Genomic DNA, 6,740 nt, shown 5'->3' on the forward strand with positions numbered 1-6,740 from the left:
TGATTCTCCTGCCTTGGCCTACCAAAGTGCTAGGATTATAGGCATGAGCCACTGTGCCCAGCCCCAATCATTTTTTTAACCACCTAAAATCCCATCATCTAGACATAATCAGTAACAATTTGCTGAACATTGTCCTAGACATTTCTTGCATGTGCATATACATACATTTAAATATTTTACATAAAATCCCTATCATACACATATGTATACGTTCATTCTATACTTTTTAGACCCCTGCTTTTTAAAAATAGGCTGCGTTGATATAATTTACATAAAATAAAATGTGCCCATTTTAAGTAAAACATTAAGTTTTGACAAAAGCACATGTAGTAATACCACTGCCCAAATTTCCACCACTGCAGAAAGTTCCCTCCTGCTCCTCTGCAGTCAATCCCCCCCCACACCCCACCTATAACCTCAGACAACCACTAATTTGCTTTCTTTAGTAACAGTTTGCTGGTTCTAGAATCACATGTGAATCAAATCATACAGAATACACTCATCTGGCGTCTTTTGCTCAGCACGTTTTCTAATTTTATGCTGTAACGTATCAAGTAGTTCACTCCTTTTTACTGCTGAGTAATGTTCCACTGTAGACGTGTTGACAGACAAGGCTGTTTTCAGTTTTGAGCTCTGAGTATTCGTGCTCATTTGTGAACGTCATTTGTGAACTTAAATTTTTATTTTATACTGGAGTGGAATTACTGAGTCATACAGTAAGGGAATGTTTAAGTTAACAGGAAACTGCCAAATTGTTTTCCAAAGTGCCTGTATATTCCTACCAGCAATTCATGTAAATTCTGGTTGCTCTACATCCTTACCAACACTTGACATTGTCAGTCTTTCTCATTTTAACCATTCTTATATGCAAATGGTTATAATTATAATCTCGATTTGTATTTCTCTAATGACTAAATATGCTGAGACTTTTTAATGTGCCTGCTGGAAATTCAAATATCTTCTTTTGTGAAGTTGCTGTCCAAATTTTTTTACCAACTTTGCAATTGGGTTGTCTTATTATTATTTGGAGTAAGGCTATTGCTCTGTCACCCAGGCTGGAGTGCAGTGACCTCATTATAGCTCACTGCAACTCCTGGGCTCAAGCAATCCTCCCACCTCAATCTCCCAAGTAGCTGGGACTACAAGTGCACACCACCACACTCAGCTAATTTTTCTACGTTTTGTAGAGACGGGGGTCTCACTCTTGCTTAGGCTGGAGTTGTCCTATTACTGATTTATTTAAGTTCTTTATATAATATATACTGGATAAAAGTCCTTTGTCAGATATGTGAATGGCAAATATTTGCTCCCAGTCTACAGTATACTATTTATTTTCCTTAACAATGTCTCTTAAAGTGAAGACACCTTAATTTTTATTAAGTCCAATTTAACATCTAAAAAATTATGCTTTTTGTATCATATATAAGACTAAAAGCTTTCCCTTTCAGATTGGGAACAAAACATGGACATTTGCTCTCATCATTTCTATCAAAATATTGGAATTGAGGTCCTCACCAATGTAATAATGCAAGAAAAAAAATTAGTCAGGCACACATGGTGGTGCACACCTGTAGTCCCAGCTACTTGGGAGGCTGAGGCAGGAGGATTGCTTGAGCCCAGGAGTTTGAGGTTGCTGTGAGCTAGGCTGATGCCATGGCACTCTAGCCCAGGCAACAGAGAGACTCTCTCAAAAAAAAAAAAAAAAGAAAGAAAGAAAAGGCACACTGATCAGAAAGGAAGATGTAAAACTGTCTTTATTCAATGACTGTATGTGCAGAAAATCCTACAAAATTAATCAAAAGACTACCAGAACTAGTTTAATTTATAAAGACTACAAGATACAAGGGTATCACGTGATGACAGAGGCTGAAGAATGAAAAATCAAAGATACAGGGGTAATATGCAAAAATCAACTGTATTTTTACATATTAGCAATGACTACTTGGAAAAAGTTTTTTTAATATTCCATTTATAATATCATCAAAAACATCAAATATTAAAGCATAAATTTAACAAAATATGCATAGGACCTGTACACTGCAAAACTAAAAAAGATGTTGCAAGAAATTAAAAACTAAATGGAGTGATATACATGTTCATGGATTGAAAGGTTTAATAATGTTAAGATAGCAATTCTCCCCAAAAAGACCTATAGACTCAAGGCAATCCCAACTGAAATCCCAATATGTTTTGTTTTGAAACTGACAAGCCGATTTTAAAATATTTATGAAAATACAAAGAACTCAGAACACCCAGAACAATTTTGAAAATAAAGAACAAAGTTGGAGGATTTATACTAATCCACTTCAAACTTTACATAAAGCTACAGTAATAAAAACAATATGGCATCAACATTAGTACCACACTGTATCACTTCAAGGCCTTCATCGCATTATCCTTCGATTACACATGATTTAACTCCTCTATCAGAGATAAGCACCTGGAGAACTAGAACACTGGCCACAACATCAGCCTTGCTCATAGAAGGCACTGAGTTTTTTGTTGACTACTGAATGAATTAATGAATTACAAAATTCAGGCATTTCAGAGTTAAGACACTGAATTTGGCCTAGTTTAAAAAAAAAAAAACTTCTAAAGAAATTAAAAATTACACTCCTTAGGGAGACAAAGAAAATTATTTGTAAATGTTATATTTTCATAAGAGGTAGAAATAATGCAAATTTTAAAATGAAAGAAGAAAGGAAGAAAAAAGAGAAAGTAAAATAAGTTCACTGTCACTTAGTTAATAAGTAGGGGCTGCATGTGGTAGTTCATGCCTGTAAACCCAGCGCTTTGGGAGGACGAGGCAGGAGGATCACTTCAGGCCAGTTTGAGACCAGCCTGAGCAAGAGAGTGAGACCCCATCTCTACAAAGCATGAGAAAAATTAGCTGGGCACAGTGGCACACACCTGCAGTCCCAGCTACCCCAGAGGCTGAAGCAGGAGGATCACTTAAGCCCAGAAGTTCGAGGCTGCAGTGAACTATGATGGCACCACTGCACTTAAGCTGGGTGACAGAGCCAGACCCTGTCTCTTAAAAAAATTGTACACTCCTGGCCGGGCGCGGTGGCTCACGTCTGTAATCCTAGCTCTCTGGGAGGCCGAGGCGGGCGGATTGTTTGAGCTCAGGAGTTCGAAACCAGCCTGAGCAAGAGTGAGACCCCGTCTCTTCTAAAATTAGAAAGAAATTAATTGGATAACTAAAAATATATAGAAAAAATTAGCCGGGCCTGGTGGCGCATGCCTGTAGTCCCAGCTACTCGGGAAGCTGAGGCAGGAGGATCACTTGAGCCCAGGAGTTTGAGGTTGCTATGAGCTAGGATGACGCCACGGCACTCACTCTAGCCCGGGCAACACAGTGAGACTCTGTCTCAAAAAAAAAAAAAAAAAAAAAAAAATTGTACACTCCTTGAAAAATAATTTCAAAGTTGAAATTCTTCACTATAGAAAGACATGGTTGACAACAGATAAAATATAAAATATTTATAGTGCATATACTAATGACTTTCCATACTCATGGGGACAAAATCAAAAGGCATTAAAACTTCTTGAAAGATTATTTATCATCGAAACAGTCCATGACTTTAGAAAATGTCTTAAAACCAATCACGTAACTAGGGAACAGGCAGAGCTGTATCTTTTTCAGAGAAAAAAATAGTACATGCCATTTCAAGACTCAAATTTAGGTTACTTTTAGAAATGTTAGCAACATATTTCATTTGCTTCAGATATTTTAAACTTTACCACCAAAAGTATAAACCTAAATATTATATGATTATGACAGAAATGGAACTGCTACACAGAGGGGAAAAAGAGGAACAGACCACAAGTGAAAGAGTGATATCCCTCAAGAACTATACACCACTGGTAACAAACAGAGGTTTTTGGCTGCTTAAACCAATTCATTCCCATCTATGTTTTGGGCTAATTTCTTCCCAGTGCTAATTTAAAGGAGATAAAAATGCTGGAGTTAGGCTGCCAGATTTAGCAAATAAAAATACAATAAGCCCAGTTAAACTTAAATTTCAGATAAATAGGCCATGAGGCTGGGTATGGTGGCTCACGCCCATAATCCTAGCACTCTGGGAGGCCGAGGCAGGAGGATCACTTGAGCTCAAGAGTTGGAGAACACCTGAGCAAAAGCAAGACCCCATCACTACAAAAATAGAAAATATTAGCCAGGCCTGGTGGTGCACACCTGTAGTTCCAGCTACTGCAGAGGCTGAGGCAGGAGGATTGCTTGAGCCCAGGAGTCTGAGGTTGCAGTGAGCTACAATGACACCACTACACTCTCGCTGGTGTGACAGAGCGAGACCCTGTCTCAAAAACAAAAACAAAAAGCAGGCCAGGTGTAGTGGCTCATGCCTGTAATCCCAGCACTTTGGGAAGCTCAGGCAAGAGAACTGCCTGAAGCCAGGAGTTTCAGACAAGCCTGTGCAACAAAGTGACACTCTTGTCTCCACAAAAAATAGTAAAATTAGCTAGGCATGGTGGCATGTGCCTGTAGTCCCAGTTACTCTGGAGGCTGAGGCAGGAGGATTGCTTTAGCCCAGGAATTTGAGGTTGCCATGAACTATGATGATGCCAATGTACTGTAGCACGGCGACAGAATGAGACCCTGTCTCAAAAAAAAAAGAAATTTCAGATAAACGACAAATCATTTTGTAGTAAAAGTATGATCCATGTAATATTTATACTAAAAATGTATTCACTGTTCATCTGAAATTCATATTTAACTAGGCGTCCTGTATTTTATCTGGAAACCCTAGTTGGAGGCAAAACATAATCAGTAATCAATCCAATTTCCTCATTTTGTAGCAAAAACTGAGAACCAAAGAAAGAAAGTGACTTGCTTAAACTAAAACCAAAGACCAAGGAAGTAAGCTCACTTTGAAATGAGAAAACATACTCCACTAGGTCACCCTAGTGACCTATGAGGGTTCCACTCATAATCCATTCCACCTCCAGTTCTTGCTCACCTCAAGCACCAAGTGGACAAGCTGTAAAGGGGTGTAGTTTCCCTCTCATAACATCAAACTTCAAGTTTCAGTAAATCTATTACCAACTCCAATCTTCAAAAGCAAATTAGGAAACTACGCATTGCTCTTCATTTAGAAGAAAAAAAATTCTGGCCCGACACAGTGGCTCCCACCTGTAATCCCAACACTTTGGGAGGATCGCTTGAGGCCAGGAGTTCCAGACCAGCCTGGGCAACATAGTGAGACCTTGTCTCTACCCCAAAAATAAAAAAATGAATTCTCATAATTTTTTTTGCCTATGCATTACCACCTCATATTCTGTTTATATATTCACTCACTGTATGAAACAGGATGTCCTTTTTCTCCCGAACCCAGTTCTCTCAAAATCCAAAATTCTCTTGCTCCAGGGTCTCGAGAGAATACTCACGTTATTCCGTGACTCAATGATTTCAGTTCATACACTCCTTCAGTTTTCATGTTTTTCAGAGAATATGTCCTAATCCATTGGGTTGGCCTCAAAAGTCTTCCACTTCGATTCTGTGTCCGCGCAACAAAACCAGCAATGAGACGTGAGGTTTCACTATTAGAGCCACACAGTTACTTCCCCAGGGACTGGGATGCAAGAAAAGATGGGAAGAGAAAGGTCTTCATCAGAAACTTTGGAGCCTTTTTTTCAGTATATTACGGGCATATTAGTTCTCTCCCTAACTGCATGACATACGATTGAACAAAATCAAAAGAAAATTCCACACTCGCAAAAGAATTCATCTTCCAGATCCCATCGAATTAACAAACACACAACACATTTCCTTAACTCCTTAACGGAGCTTCTTGACCTATGACTTCTGGGAGTCCTGAAGGGGAGTCTGAGGGAGGGAGGGGGGAAGACAGTCAAAGTGAGGCAAGAAAAAGTTTCATTTTAATTTTTTTTACAAATTGGGCTTCCAAATGAGGTTTTAAGAAAAAAAGGTTCTGCTGCATTTAAAGAAGCATGAAAATGATATAAAAAACCATTATGACCCTCCCTAATAAGTTTTTAATAAAAATTGCACCCAGGTGAACAAGAATCCAAATCGTTTCTGATGGAAACTGATTTAAAGCCAAACAAAAAGGTAGCGATTTAAAGACAAAATACCTGTGCTTTCCCTCTGGCAGCTTCAATGTACGCAGGTCCCTCTGGCGATCCCACGTCAGAGCGGAAGGTCCTCACCGATCACCAGGCCAGGCTTCCATTTCACAGATGTGTAAACTCGGGCCGAGGTCTAGGGCTGACTGGCCCCCGGCTGCACGGCCCGTCAGCGGCGCGACTTCACCTGGAACCCGGCCGCCAGCCCAGGGCCCCCGGCGTCCGACAGATCCTGCGGCTCCCGGCTCGGCCCGGCCCCAGGGGCAGCCGCGGGCACCCAGGCGGAAGGGCCCGCGGCCCGGGGTCTCGCTGCCTCCCCGCGAGCTCCTGGCCGTGCCCCCAACCCAGGGGCAGCGCAGGGCCCGGGCCTCGGCAGCCGCCCCCACCCGGCCCACCTGTCGCGGACCGCGCGGCCGGCCGGCAGCCACACCCCCTGCCCGGGCCGGGGGCTCGGCCGGCCTTGTCCGCGGCCAGCGGCGGCGGCCGCGCGCGGCGCGGTGGAGGGACGCCGGGCCGCAGCAGTTACCTCAGGTGGGCGCTGAGCGCGCGGCGCGACCGCCCGGGCCCGCCTCAAGCATGCCCGGGACGCGGACGCAGCAGGGCCTCTCCTGCGCCAGCGCGGAGCCTGTTTACAC

At 42.1% G+C, this 6,740-nt stretch overlaps 1 protein-coding gene across 2 annotated transcripts in view; it reads right to left on the bottom strand.

Moving 5' to 3' along the window:
• The window catches only part of MARCH8 (membrane-associated ring finger (C3HC4) 8, E3 ubiquitin protein ligase), a 140,650-nt gene extending 134,291 nt beyond the window's left edge, over positions 1-6,359 (bottom strand). For both annotated transcript variants that reach the window (XM_012658411.1, XM_012658409.1), the window contains exons 1-2: positions 6,115-6,359; positions 5,407-5,591 (exon numbers count right to left, since the gene is read on the bottom strand). The gene's annotated coding sequence lies outside the window, so the exon portion shown is untranslated. The remainder of the gene's footprint in view (positions 1-5,406; positions 5,592-6,114) is intronic.
• Between the last annotated feature and the right edge of the window lie 381 nt (positions 6,360-6,740).

This window comes from Propithecus coquereli, unplaced genomic scaffold (genome assembly GCF_000956105.1).
Source record: "Propithecus coquereli isolate 6110/MARCELLA unplaced genomic scaffold, Pcoq_1.0 Scaffold585, whole genome shotgun sequence".
In the NCBI taxonomy this organism is placed as follows: Eukaryota; Metazoa; Chordata; class Mammalia; order Primates; family Indriidae; genus Propithecus; species Propithecus coquereli.